At 41.0% G+C, this 15,547-nt stretch overlaps 2 protein-coding genes across 10 annotated transcripts in view; one reads left to right on the top strand and one right to left on the bottom strand.

Moving 5' to 3' along the window:
• The window catches only part of MYO9A (myosin IXA), a 269,595-nt gene extending 255,916 nt beyond the window's left edge, over positions 1-13,679 (bottom strand). For 7 of the 8 annotated variants that reach the window (XM_022579925.3, XM_022579928.3, XM_022579929.3 and 4 more), the window contains exon 1: positions 13,298-13,679. The gene's annotated coding sequence lies outside the window, so the exon portion shown is untranslated. The remainder of the gene's footprint in view (positions 1-13,297) is intronic. The other variant, XM_089904126.1, reaches the window with a different exon arrangement.
• Positions 13,680-13,957: 278 nt separating this feature from the next.
• The window catches only part of SENP8 (SUMO peptidase family member, NEDD8 specific), a 54,429-nt gene continuing 52,839 nt past the window's right edge, over positions 13,958-15,547 (top strand). The window contains exon 1 of one of the 2 annotated variants that reach the window (XR_016391309.1): positions 13,958-14,076. The gene's annotated coding sequence lies outside the window, so the exon portion shown is untranslated. The remainder of the gene's footprint in view (positions 14,077-15,547) is intronic. The other variant, XM_022579936.3, reaches the window with a different exon arrangement.

The raw sequence follows: 15,547 nt of genomic DNA, 5'->3' as shown, positions 1-15,547 counted from the left end.
AATATGGATACTGGACATACGTGAGATGTGGCACTGCAGATCAGTAAAGATGAATTTTTCAAAATCAATGCTGGAACAATTGAGTGTCCATTTGGGGTGGGAGAGAATAAGATTGGGCCTCGTACTATCCATAAAAATCTATTCCAGGTAAAGACCAAATTTGTGAAAGGTTAAAACTTAAAAGCTCTTAGAAGATGATACAGGAGAACTACTTTACCTCAGACTACAAAAGGGTTTCTTTAAGAAGATTCAAATAGCACTAGCCAAAGCTGATAAATTCAACTACATTAAAACTGAGAACTTTTATTGATCAACAAGCACCATAGAAAGTGAAATAACACACCAAAAACAGGTGTTATTATCCAAAACACATATAGGGAATTCCCTGGCGGTCCAGTGGTTAGGACTCCAGGAGCTTTCACTGCCATGGGCCTGGGTTCAATCCCTGGTCAGGGAACTAAGATCCAGCAAGCCGTGCAACACAGCCAAAACACACACACACAAACACACACACACACAGAGGATTTCTAAACATCAGTAAGAAAACCACAGACCACGTAACAAAAAAATTGGGCAAACAACTTGAACAGGTACATCACAGGAAGAAAACTCAAATGACTATGAAAAGATGCTCAACTTCATTAGTAATCATGGAAACGCAAATTAAAACCATGAGACACCATCACACCTTTCAGATTGGTAAAAATTAGAGTCTGACAATACCAAGTACTGAGAATGTAAAACAAAGGGAACTCTCATTGTGTTGGAATCATAAATTGAAATAATTTTGAAAAACATCTGTCATTATCAAAGTTGAATGTGTGCATACCTCGCAACCCAGCAATTCCATTCCTAGGGATTCTACAGAAATATCTGTGCACTTGCATACATGGAACAGGTACAAGAGTGCTCACCACTGAATTATTTGTATAACAGCAAGAAAGTGAAATCAACTCAAATGTCTATCAAAACTAGAATGATTAAATTGTAGTATACATTGTAATACGTTACCACAATGAAATCTAACGAACGACAGCCAACAACTTGAAATTAATTTCACAAATGCTGAACTAAATTTTTTAAATCACATAAAGTACTCATATGAAGTTCAAAAACAAGGAAAACTACACTACATTGTTTAAGGATATATGACCTGGGATTTAAAATTATGAAGCAAAGCAAGAAAATGACAGTCACAAAAGGTCGGGATAATAGCCACCTCCACAGAGTGGGATATGTTGACAAGGGCAAGGGGAGGGTGAGGTAATGGGGAGGTAATTCTTGTTTGTTGGCCTGGGCAATGACAACACAAATATTTACTTTATAATTTTCTTTAAACTGCAATATGTTTTATTCACTCTCCCGTATGTTTGAATAAAAAGGAAAAGTAACAACTGCCTATGGCTGCTATAGTAATTTTTTTTAGATGTTTTCTAAAACATCTGCCATGCCACACAGCATGCGGAATCTTAGTTCCCTGACCAGGGATGGAACCTGTGCCCCCTGCAGTGGAAGCACGGAGTCTTAACCACTGGACCGCCAGGGAAGTCCCTGCTATAGTAATTTAATATGATAAAGCAATTTATGTAAGCCCGAGAGCTTGAATTCCTTATATCCTAGCAGGTACCCTTCCCTCTGTCTTTAGTATTCCTATCTCTTACTCTTTACACTCATAGTATACATTTTATCTGCCTTACTAGACTCTAAGTATCTGTCCAATGAATGCTTGGATAATCTGAAAGATTTAAGGCAAAAAGAGGAAGAAGAAAGGTTAAGGAGAGGGGAAGTTGTGGGAAAAAACAGTAAGGAAAGAACCTGACTTATGCTTACATGAAAACACCCAGGACGTCAGATTTTTAGTTCCAATGCTTCAAGGAGCCAGGAAGCACAGGGAGAGGAAGTAGGTAAATCATCTCTGTCCCTTCTGACCAGGTGCCATAAAACAAAGCAGATTAACATCATTGATATCAATCACCTAATATTTAGGTGCAAGAAGGTGTACCTAAATATATCTACTACTCCTGAAATCCTCTTAACAACAACAACAAAACACAGTAACAAAGCCCCCTCAGGGACTTCCCTGGTGGTCCAGTGGGTAAGACTCCGCACTTCCAATGCAGGGGGCCGGGGTTCGATCCCTGGTCGGGGAACTAGATCCCACATGCATGCTGCAACTAATAAGTCCGCATGCTGCAACGAAGATCCCGTGTGCCGCAACTAAGACCTAGCACAGCATAAATAAATAAATAAATAAATATTAAAAAAAAAAACAAAAAACTAAAGCCCCCTCAGACTATAGGGCTCTCTGGAACAAATCAACTCCTTCTTAATTACCTGAGGAAGAAACTTTATTTTTCAGTTAATCTATTCAGTATGTATTACCTATTCATAGTACAAAAGATTAAACACAAATATCTATCAGATACAGACTCGTTAATAAAATTATGGTATATCAACACAATAGAATACTATGCCTCCATAAAAAAGAATAAGGTCTGTATGTACCAATATGGAGTATTCTCCCAAATATATTGTTAAATGGAAAAAAAAAAGAAGAAATGCAGAACAGTACATATGGTATGAAAGAATACACATACACCTAACTTTGAAAGAAAAAGAAAAAACTGGAATGATTGATCAGAAACTTACAAAAATGATTATCTATAGGAGAGCAAGAAGGAAACAGAAAGGATGAGGATGAAAATAAGATTTCTACATATACCTTTACATTTGGTTTCTCCTTTTGAAATATGTATCTTACATATTCAAAGGATAACAGTAAATTTAAAAAAACAGAGGAAGCAAACCCTAAAATGAAAAACAAATGGACCTAAATACATACCAAACTAGTAACAATCACACTGAGAAAATAATGATTTCAAGTGACTTTTAAACACAGTACTAACAATAAGTATAACCTTGGTGGGATATGTTCTAGGACAAAATGAGATGCAAAGAAATCTTAAAATTTACTAGTAGTTTTATTTATTTTTAAACTACATTAGTTATACTTAGGAAAAAAACCAATGTTAATAAAAATTAAGATTTTCAATATAAAAGAGATTAAAACTAAAGTATTTTTTTTAAAAAAGATGAAGAAAGAAACATGCAATGTTAAATTTGAATAAGAATTATCAATATGACCTCATGCTTTTTTTTCTCTCCTGAGAAGACCTAGAAGTGATGACAGTTCCATAAAAGGGAGCATACCAACATCCAGATGTTGTTTTCTAAATATCATCCTCCACTAAAAGGAGACAGATCTCCTTGGAGAAACTGCTGATTCCTGTCTAAAGCAGAAGTCCTTGGTGAGCCAAGATGTCTTATACTCAAACGTAAGGAATCACTCAAACACTAATAATAGGCTTATGCAAAAAGAACTCAGGTGTCTGTTTGAAGGGACTCCCAATATCCTTATTTGAGACAATCTGAGCATCAAAAAAGGACAATGGGAGGGAAGGAATGGCAGTTTGAAATTAGCAGAGGCAAACTGCTAATTACATATAGGATGGATAAACAATAAGGTCCTACTGTATAGCACAGGAAACTATATTCAGTATCCTGTGACAAATCATAATGGAAAAGAATATGAAAAAGAATGTATATATATGTATAACTGAGTCACTTTGCTGTACAGAAGAAATTAACACAACATTGTAAGTCAACTCTACTTCAATAAAATCTGAATAAAAAGAACATCTGTAACTAATTGTAATAAATAAAAATCCAAGAGACCATTAATAAACTCATCTGCCACCACTGTACATGACTATTAGACCAACCCCTCACTCTGAAAATTAGACAAGAAAAAATTAAGCATTTACTTACTCTGCCCTTTTAGGAAGAGCTACAGTTCACTCCCAGGTGACGAAGGTTATAAACCTTTTGTTAACATTAGAATGACAGCTAATAAATATTAAAAAATTACAGAATTAGAAAAAAATCACCATTTTCCAACCTTCAATCAAATAACTCATTTGCCCAAGGCTCACAAAAGATGCTAAAATCGCTAGATATAGAATATCTTGAAGGATGGAATATTTGTATGATACCAAAGTATTGTCCCCACAGATTACTGTACTTGATGATCATAAGAGGAAAGAATATACTTTTACAATGGAAAGATAGAGCAAACACCACTTTATTTATTTTTTAAATTTATTTATTTATTTTTGGCTGTGTTGGGTCTTCCTTGCTGCACGTGGGCTTTCTCTAGTTGTGGTGAGCGGGGGCTACTCTTTGTTACGGTGCACGTGCTTCTCATTGCGGTGGCTTCTCTTGCTGCGAAGCACAGGCCCCAGAGCGCAGGGGCTTCAGTAGTTGTGGCGTGCGGGCTCAGTGGTTGTGGCCCATGGGCTCTAGAGCACAGGCTCAGTAGTTGTAGCGCACGGGCTTAGTTGCTCCGCGGCATGTGGGATCTTCCTGGACCAGGGCTCGAACCCATGTCCCCTGCATTGGCAGGCGAATTCTTAACCACTGCACCACCAGGGAAGTCTGCAAACATCACTTTAAACTTCATAAAACTTAGATCACTAATAGTGATGTCATATATCTCCCACAGTATGCAACATGAAATATAACATCACCTATGAAGTATTCTTGCCAAAAGTTTTTAACATGCATAATCAAGCCTTTAAATTATAACTTCCACCATACAAGATATACACGGAACAGAGGAACAAATTAAGCAAAAGCACAAAGAAATAATTAGATAACTAGAAAACAGGCCATTCCGATAAAGAAGATGTGGCATATATATATACAATGCAATATTACTCAGCCATAAAAGAAATGAAATTGAGTTATTTGTAGAGAGGTGGATGGACCTAGAGTCTGTCATACAGAGTGAAGTAAGTCAGAAAGAGAAAAACAAATACCGTATGCTAACACATATATATGGAATCTAAAAAAAAAAGGTTCTGAAGAACCTAGGGGCAGGACAGGAATAAAGACACAGACATAGAGAATGGACTTGAGGACATGGGGAGGGTAAGCTGGGACGAAGTGAGAGAGTGGCATGGATATATACACTACCAAACGTAAAATAGACAGCGAGTGGGAGGCAGCCGCATAGCACAGGGAGATCAGCTCGGTGCTTTGTGACCACCTAGAGGGGTGGGATAGGGAGGGTGGGAGGGATACGCAAGAGGGAGGAAATATAGGGATATATGTATAGCTGATTCACTTTGTTATAAAGCAGAAACTAACACACCATTGTAAAGCAATTATACTCCAATAAAGATGTTAAAAAAAAAAAAAAAACCAGGCCATTCTATAAGATAATGATCTAGTCTTGTCAAAGAAATTTCAATATCATAAGAAAAAGGAGTGGTATAAGAAACTTTTCTAGATTAAAAGAAACTAAAAAGATAATCAAATGCATGCAAAAATCTTGACTGAATTCCGGTTTGGAAAACTGAAAATTTAACTGTAGTCTGAATATTAAATATTATTAGGAAATTACTGTTATTTTTCTTAGGTGTTGGTAATGGCACTGTGGTGATACAGAGAATATTTTCTTAGGAGATATATGCTCAAGTGTTATGAGGTAAAAGTCAAAATAGTCGCAATTTTCAAAAGGTTCAGTTAAAGTATATACACACACATACACATAGAAAACAATACAGCAAATGTGGATGGCATACTGTTAACTTATTTTTTAAATTTTATTTATTTTTTTATACAGCAGGTTCTTATGGTGGCTGACTTATCAATGCTCTTTGGTATATTCTTTCAACTTTTCAACACTTTTTTTTTTTGGCCGCACCGTGCAGCATGCGGGATCTCAGTTCCCCAACCAGCTATCTAACCCATGGGAGAATGGAGTCTTAACCACTGTATGGCCAGGGATGTCCCTCAACATCTTCTAAGTATTTTCATTATTAAAAAAAGTAGAGGGGGGGATTTCCCTGGTGGTGCAGTGGATAAGACTCCACACTCCCAATGCAGGGGGCCCAGGTTTGATCCCTAGTCAGTGAACTAGATCCCACATGCCTACCGCAACTAAGAGTTCGCATGCCCAACTAAGGAGCCCGCCTGCTGCAACTAAAGAAGCCCACATGCCACAACTAAGACCCAGTGCAACCAAATAAATTTTTTCTTTTTTTAAAGAAGGAGGGGGAAGGCAGGAAGAGAACTAAAATAAGGTAGAGTTGCAAAAGAAGGTAAGGAAAAAATACGATCTCAAGATCATTTATAAACTCATATCCACACAGTTATCTGAAGAACTTTCTCCCTTATAGTAAAATGAATAAATAAATAAAAATTTCGGGAATTCCCTGGCAGTCCAGTGGTTAAGACTCCACGATTCCACTGCTGGGGACCTAGGTTCAATCCCTGGTCGGGGAACTAACATCCCGCCAGCCACGCAGCAAGGCCAAAAAAATAAAATAAAGTAACTATCTTTAAAAAAAAAAAAAAAATCCAGAGACTACTCAGCCCACTATCATCTGATCAATATAAGTAAACAGATCTCAAATAAATACTTACACACTACAGACAGCAATAGTACTACAATCTGTCAATGATTTAAGGAATGTTTGTCATTGGCAAACAGAACATTTTGTTGTACCTCACACTGAATCAAAATACATTCTAACATCCATTAATCTGATATACTAAGACATCAAGAGAAGCACTTCTTTAGAGCCTTTTTGAATTGAAAACTATGATCACACTTGAAAGACAGCTAGCAGACTATCCTTCTAAGATTGACTTCTACTGGCAACAAACTTTGATGGCCATTTATTTATGCCACACAATGAAATTCTTTAAATTCTTGATCTCATATTTAAACACAACAAGAAATAGACATATTCAAGGAGGAAAATGAAGACTTCTTAAGTATCTACTATGTGCTTGGTGCTTTATTTACATAAACTGTTTTAACTCATGATAATCTTGTGAGATGAACATTCCTGAAGCTCAGAAATGTTAAGTGACTTGCCCACAAATGACAGCTCATAAGGGATGAGGCTGGAAATTGAATCGAGGTCTGTTGAAAATCCACGTTTAAAAGTCTACAGTATTCTTTCCATTTAATTGGCCTTAACAAATTTAATACTTACAGACAGAAAAGTCCATCTAAGGAAAAAGTATGTTTAAAAGAATTCCTTCATACTCAAAGAGCCACATAATTTTAAAGTTTAAGAAAAATCAAAACTGAGAAAAAGAATAAGTATGCTCTAAAATTATTGCTAGTTGCAAAAAAAACTCAATTCTTAGCAAGCCAGCTGTCTATGACACAGGACAGCTAGTCCTTTCCTCACTGTACATGTAAAATTATACTCCAGTTGCCCGTTGGATGACCCCATTGCCAAAATATGCTAGCAACATAATTCACATTAAAACCCAGAGGCCAAACACCATTTGGAAAGTGCTTTACATGTTTACTATACCCATCTCGAGCATGATCCCCACTCAAAACAGGCTATTTTAAGCAAATATTCTTTGGTCTGTCATATTCTTTTCCACTACTCTAAAATATTAAACTTAAAAACAAGAAAATCTACCTAAATACAAACATCCCATAACTGAATATTAAAATATGATGTGATTTTGAATTTATCTATTGCACAAAAATATGCCAAAATTGCACTAATATAAATTACGTATGTTCTTTCCACAGGATCAAAATTCTAATATCTATGTCTCTTGTATGTCTAAAGATACACACAAAATATGTAGAGAAATCTATGTTAAAGAGTTTTCCCACTTAAAATTAAATCCTCTTTGAACTGGACTAGCAACCAGAAGAGGGCATAAGGTGGCCCGTGTGGTTGTATTGATAGTAATATCCTGTATCGTGCTCGATGCAGGTGTTGGTTACATTTGTGTATTCACTCTGTGAAAATTTATTGAGCTGCACATTTATGATCTGTGTACTTTTTTATATATATTATAATTTATAATAAGCATATTCTTTTTAAAAAATTCTCAATCTAAAAATGTGCCTTACTATATTGTACTGATACCAAAGAAGCTACAGCCCAGTGAAGAAAATAGACAAGCTATTAGGAATTTCATTAGAGGGCTGTGACAGAAGCAAGCACTACATACTATAGGAGTGGCACCTAACTTAACCTAGAGGAAGTAAAGGAAAGCTTCCCAAAGATACACCTGGTCTGAGTCCTGAAGATCAGATAGCAGATTGTTAAGCAGAGAAAGGTGGAAGGGAAAGACGGGAAAGGGAACACAGAGTGCAAAGACCTAAGTTCAATGAGTGGATCAAAGAATTTAAGGAAGAGAGCAAGGAAGGAAAGCCTAAAGAAGAGTCAGATCACGAAGGATCTCACACACATGCCAAGCTACCGTTTAAGCTTTATCCTGAAAGCAATGGGAAAGCACTGAAGATCTTTCAACAGGAAAGGATATGATTAGATTTGTATTTGTACTATGTCAATAATGGTGCCTGCCATGTTTGCAACCCCATTTTGTGGGAAAGTTAGGCTACACACTGCCCCAAGTTTTTCACCATTATGATCCTGCCCCATACCCACATGCACAAATAAACACACAGCCAACACTAAATGGCCAGGAGTAGTCACATGACCCAAGTACACAGGCTTGCTAGCAGCCCATGATTACAGAGCTGAGCCAAAGAGATTGTTTCTTGGGAATTCAAACCAGAAAATCTTAGCAAAAAGTCAGCAACAGAAGCTCAAGTTAAAAAGACAGTAGCCAATATACATTACCAAATGTAAAATAGATAGCTAGTGGGAAGCAGCCACATAGCACAGGGAGATCAGCTTGGTGCTGTGTGACTAGCTAGAAGGGTGGGATAGGGTGGGTGGGAGGGAGGGAGACGCAAGAGGGAAGAGATATGGGGATATATGTATAGCTGATTCACTTTGTTATACAGCAGAAACTAACACACCATTGTAAAGCAACTATACTCCAATAAAGATGTTAAAAAAGAAAAAAGACAGTAGTCAGCAGGTAAGATGTTGGCATGGGAGTGACACGGTAGTTATAAGGAGGAAGAAATCAGGAATAAATGGAAGCCATAAGATTGGGTGGGGGAGGAGATTAGAGAGAAAAAATAATACAAAACGAAGTAGAAAAAGTAGCTAAGACAAGTTAACAGTAGAGCACTAGAGTAAAATCTGTCTTTTCCTGCTTCTAGTTTTATTTAATTATTTTTAAAATTTATTTATTTTTGGCTGTGTTGGGTCTTCATTGCTGTGCGCAGGCTTTCTCTAGTTGCGGTGAGCGGGGGCTACTCTTCGTTGTGGTGCACGGGCTTTTCATCACAGTGGCTTCTCTTGTTGCAGAGCACGGGCTCTAGGCACGCGGGCTTCAGTAGTTGTGGCACATGGGCTCTGCAGTGCAGGCTCAGTAGTCATGGCGCACGGGCTTAGTTGCTCCACGGCATGTGGGATCTTCCTGGACCAGGGATTGAACCTGTGTCCCCTGCATTGGCAGGCAGATTCTTATCCACTGCCCCACAAGGGAAGCCCTCTAGTTTTATTTTTAAGCTCTTGTTCTTCCTGAGACCAAGCTGTTTAACTTTTCCTGGGTTCCCTTGTGCATGTTTTCTTTCAATAAGCACTCTACTACTTAAGGTAACTTGAGTCTCTTCGTTGCAACTGAAAGAGCCTAACTAAAAGAGCATTTTAGAACACTTACTCTGGCAAAAGTGGACAGAATGAACTAGAGGGTACGGCAAAACAAGAGGCAGATGAAGACAAGAAGACCAAAAGACATTCGGGGTTAAAACAGTGCTTAAACAGGGGTTGGAAACCACTGCTTCCCTGGTGGTGGAGTGGTTGAGAATCTGCCTGCTAATGCAGGGGACACGGGTTCGAGCCCTGGTCTGGGAGGATTCCACATGCCACGGAGCAACTAGGCCCGTGAGCCACAACTACTGAGCCTGCGCGTCTGGAGCCTGTGCTCCGCAACGAGAGGCCCGTGCACCGCGATGAAGAGTGGCCCCCGCCTGGCACAACTAGAGAAAGCCCTCGCACAGAAACAAAGACCCAACACAGCAAAAATAAATAAACTCCTACCCCCAACATTTAAAAAAAAAAAAAAACAGAGACAACAAAAATAGCAATCAGGAATGATCTGAAATATCATGAGGGAGAACGTGCCGGACTTTGTGATGATGGTAGTTTGGTACAGAGTGCAGTGGAGGATGATTCCCAGATTCCTAAAGGCTTCATGAGGAGGAGAGAGTAGTACCGTTCATCAAGACATACAATCAAAAGAAAAAATTTTGTTGCAGTTTGTCTCCTTCTACCCCCACCTTTTTGGAGGGAAGAGAGGCAAAAAAGAGTTTTATTTTGTACATGTGTTAAGTGCTTGTGAAATATGAATCCCAGTGAAGATGTCCATTAGAAGTGATTTACAGGGATCCAGAGTAAAGGCAAGAGCTCTACACTGCAGCTCTGGACTTAGGAATAAATACATTAAGTCATGTTATGTTTTTAAAACGTGACTGAAAAATCTTTGACTAATCTTTATTACTAATATAACTAGAAATCATACAAACCAAAAAACTTAATATTCTTGGCAAATCACATTTTCCAAGCTCCTATACTTCTCTATAAACAATGAAGATTGAATAAACTTTTACAATAGTATAATCTAAATGATTAGAAAAAAATGGGATTTATGTTGCTAATTTCTACTGAGGTTTTACCTTTTTAATAATCTAAGTTTACTCCATTTCCCTCAGTACTATATATCACTCAGGGAAAACACTGTTAAAAAGTCTTGTCAGACAGTGAACCTATTGATGTTTAAACTACGACAAGATTTTTTAGAGAACTTAATCACATAATTTACTAGCTTAGACATTCAACTCTACCTATACTGTAAATGTTGGATTTCTATCCTACAATCTCTTCTCCTCTCTGTACACCTTTTGCACCCAAATCTATTACTATCAACACAGAACTTGATAATGAGTTTAAGCCACAAATCCAGTTGCCTCCTGGCCATCTACATCTGATAGAAGTATAATCACCCAAACTCAACATGCCACAAATTGAATTCCCCTTTCTTGACAAAAATAAAAATTCCACTCCTCCCTCATATAGATCCCCACCTCAGTGAAACACACAAGCTAGAAACCTAGATCTTATCCTCTATGAACCCTCACCCTAATCCCAAATCCAATGAAATCACCAAATCCTGTCTACTCTCAAAACCCAAATGAAGACTGCACCATCGTCATTTACCCTCCTGACACATTTAGTCTACCTTTCAATCCACGCTCCTCAAAGCAGAGTGATCTTTTAAAAATGCAAATCTTATCATTTCAGTCCCCTTCTTTAAATCCTTCAGTAACTTCCTGACAAACATTATAATCTCTGTCAAAGCCAGTCACTCCATGGAAGCTTAGAGGTTCAATGAGAAATTTACTTTAGTTATATGCTTTTTTGTAGGTTCACAAAACAATCATCATGAAATTTTTCAAATCCTGAAAATTACTTAAAACATACAAAACATATGATACATTTAAAAGAAAAGCATGCAGCACTGTTTATAAAAAACAAAGACTGAAAATAACCTCAAGATCACCAGGACGGAATACTATCCACGCAGTAAATGAGGCACTTCCAAATGTACTATTGTTGAATGAACTCTAGGATCTATTATTAAAGGGGGGGTGGTATATCCATAGTATACAGTATGGAAGGATTTGTCTGTGGAGTGTTTTAAAAATATAAATGTATAGACTTGTATGCTAGAAATATCACAGGAAGGACACACACAAAGATGGAAACAGCGGTTGCGTCTGAGGGAAAATGGGTGGTTAGAGGATAAAAAGGAGGAAAAGAAACTTTTTACTGCATACTCTTTTGAACCTTTTGACTTTTATACTATGTCTAGTTATGACCTATAATTTTAATATGATTTTCTCCCTCCTCAGTTCCACACACACAAAATAAAAAATTTTAAAGTACTGACTACAAAAACCTCTCTATACTTCATCTCTATACCAATGTTAAAATTATGCACTGATCATCTGGTGTAAAATTACCTTTCCTTCTTGACAGCTAGGTAGTTCAACAAACTACATTTTATTCAATATTTTACTATTGAGAAGGCTGTTGGTAATGACATCGGTGAACACTGCATGATAATTGTACTTGCTCCTTGGAAAAGCAAGACAGTAGCACCAGGTAGCAGAATTTTATTATTAAACTGACATTAAAGTCTTCAGGGATTAAGGAAAGCTATAAATCTTACTTTTCCAGCAAATTCGCAAACAGCAAATCCAAAAAAAAAAAAGCACCCTGGTATCCTTCAAACACAGTGCAAAAGATCTGTAAAAATCTAGGAAAGTGAAGCAAATGATACCACATGGAGACACAGTTATATTCATTAGTGTTATGTGCTTTGATCCTTACAGATGTCCCTAAAATGTCACGATCTGGACTACCTCACAGGTTCTACGGAAGAGACAAGATGAGAAGCAGGCTGTGAGACCTTACAACAGCACACACCCCCTGCCCGGGGCTTCCATGCTCTTCCCTCTTCCTCTATAGCCACCAGACTAAACCCTCCAAACAAGGGTGTCAGTTGGTCCCCTTAAGCCCCACCGGAGGGAACACACTAGGCTACGCAAACACCCCTTCAGGATTTCATGGCAAAGCCCTTCCAACCAAAGAAAGGATCACGAGCAAGGAGAAAGATAATCAGGTCTGCCTAAGGACAAGAGGTCTGGGGGAGAGGCTACAGTAGGAGTTGGGGGGAGAGGCCGCTGTTGATGGTGTCTAAAGAGGGGCTGACACCAGATCTCTTGGGAGGTAAGAGCATCACGAAGCAGACTATCTGAAAGCCGAGTTGGGTAGGGGAAGAGCTAGTCGGCTAGGCGGTGAGCGAGCTGGGGGGGGGGGCGAGGAGAGAAGAGAGGTGGGCACGATGCATCTGCCCTGGAACTGGGGGTAGCAATGGGTTAGGGGGTGGCAGTAACTGGGTCTGAGGAACAGTGGCAAACCCGGGTCAGCTCACGGGAGGATGTGACAGAATCTCGAGGCCCCATTAAGCGTCCGAAGAGAGTCTGAAGGAGGTTCCAGTAGGGTGTGCTGGGGTGGGGGGGCCCGTGACAGAACCCCTAGAAAGGTTGGAGGGCCGTAATGGTGTCTGGTCAATGGAAGATACGATGGGTGGGGTCTACGGGGGACCCGGGGCAGCGATCGGGTGTCAGGGAGGCTGCGGGGCAGACCCGCTCGCGGGGCGTCTCCGCCGGGGCAGGGCGGAACGGCCCCGCAAAAGCTAAAGAGAGAGACTGAGACGTGGGCCGGGCCGGGCCGCAGGGCCGCTGGGCGGCTTGGGCGGGTCTTACCTCGGGCTCCGCCGCGGTGGCCACCGCAGCCCCCTCCTCTTCGGCGGAAGCCGCCTGCCAGCCTCAGCCGCAGGGTCAGGCCGGAGGAGACAGCATAGGCCGAGACCACCGAGGGTCGGAGGGTTTTGGGAGGGTGGGCCCAGCTGCCTTAGGGTCCAGGCGAGCGGCCGCCGCGCATCCCCCGCCCTGTCAGAGAGACTCCGCCCGGCCTGGGCAGGCACATCCCCCGCCGCACCCGCCCAGAGAGCACGCGTTGGACCGCCGCCTCAACCGCTGTCGCCCTCTATGCCGGTGCCGCCGGTGCCTCCTCCGCCGCCTCTCGGCGTTCTGGCTGGACTCTCAGCAGCCACAGCCAACCGCCGCCCCGACCCCGTCCGCTCCGGCCCGCGCGCCCCCGACCCCGCGCACAAGGCCCCGCCCCGCGCGACTCCTCAGCTGCAGACGAGCAGGCGCGCGCACTTACCTCCCACGCCCCCTACCGCCGGCCGCAGCTGGCCCGGCCGCCCGGCCCCGCCCCCGCCCCCGCACGTGACGCCGCCCGAGAGTACCGCATGCGCTTGCGCGGACACGCCCCATTTCATCCGTCCCGGGCGGCCCCGCCCAAACTTTTCTTCCTCACCTTACGGCAGAGCTGGGAACTCTGCCTTAGATTCTCTCTCTACTAAAGAGGAATGTCGCAATGTTGGGGTAGAAAACTCTGGGTTTGCGACCGTAGCTTTCGTTTTCCGGCCAATAGAGAGCCGCCTGAAGGCTGGTTGGGGTGGTGAGGTCCGAGGCAGGTAAGAAACCTGCTTCCCACTTGGGTTTGCTGGTCGGTGTGTCTGGGCCGGGGACCGCTTTACCGCCCACGCAGATCTAGGGTATCCTTGCCCCCTCCCCAGTTTTGGCGCAGGGTTCTCAGCTCCACCCCGTTAGCCCTCCCCACCCCGTTCCCACACACACGCCCTCCCCCTCATTTCCCCGCCCCAGACCTCCGTTTCCTAGTCTTTCTTTCCATTCATTACTCAGAGTTTTTTCACTGAGTGGTTTCCAGGAGTTAGACTCCAGAAAGTCAGAAGCAAATGAAACAGGCTCAGCTTTCTGAAGCGCTCTGTTATGTCGAGACGATGAGAGAATCCGCAGTGGTAGTAAATTTATAATAGAAAAAAAAAAAAAAAACCACAGGATACTCTGAGCCTGATTGTATAGAAGGACTTGAGGAAACCCTTTCCAAGGTGACCTTTGGGTCACGCAATTTGTGTTAAAAGGCTAGTGAGCAGTAGCTGGTCAAAGAAATATGAGAGGAGATAGAAGCAGAGGGAATGACGAGTACAAAATCATATGCCAGTACTGGCTGGAAGAGTAAAAAGTCATAGAACATAACTGGTAAAAACCATACAGGTGTAGGCCACCCTTTAAAGAAACATCGTTGTAAAGTGATGAGATGAGGGGCAAGTGTGTGGGCCGCAACAGTGTGTTCTTTTAAGATGGGAAACTCTTAGGCATAAAAGTGTACCATGGAACCGAGAAGTAGACAATTTATGGATGAGAATAGCTAATTTACAGAACCAAGAACACTAGTGGAACTCAATCTTGTATGCACATTAGAGTCACCTGGGAAGCTTTTTAAAAATAAAACCAATGCAGTTGCTCCATCTGAGGCCAATTAAACAAACTCGGGAATCAGTGTTTCATTTTAAAAAACTCCTTTGGTGACTAATGCTGTGGGTTGAGAACCACTAAACTAGAGCAAAGGAAAGGATGGGAAGTAGGGGAAGGCAGAAGGTTGATAGAGTTGACTCTGTAACATTAAGATGGGAGTCATTTGATGAGAAAAAGTTGGGGATGGAATGGGATGCTTGGTCAGAGTGATGATAGTTTTGAATAACTGCTCTGGGAAATGGGAGAAGAAGTCACTCCTGCCTTTCCCTTCAGCACATTTCCATCCTTCAGTCTTAATCAGATCCACCTCAGTTACTGCTCTCTTTCCCCTCCCTTTCCCCTCCATCCAAGATTTATCAGCTGGGAATCCAGCCTTAGAGCTCAAGGGCCTCCTCATTTCTATCCCCAAAAAGATCAGAGCTAGGCGAATTTATGAGATTCAGAGGCTAACTTCACTCCCCTAGAGATTATTACTACACACAGTGCCTTGCCAATTTAGAATCTGCCTTTTATATTCATTTCATTGATCATTTACGTTAGGTATGAGAAAGATTAAAGATTCAGCCCTATTAGGACCTCGTAGTATTAGGGAAAACAGACCTTTAAAAG

This window comes from Delphinapterus leucas, chromosome 2 (assembly GCF_059928025.1).
Source record: "Delphinapterus leucas isolate spDelLeu-1000000601 "Yukka" chromosome 2, BTC_Dleu_Yukka2, whole genome shotgun sequence".
NCBI classification, from domain to species: Eukaryota; Metazoa; Chordata; class Mammalia; order Artiodactyla; family Monodontidae; genus Delphinapterus; species Delphinapterus leucas.
This window is presented reverse-complemented; position numbering and strand designations above follow the sequence as displayed.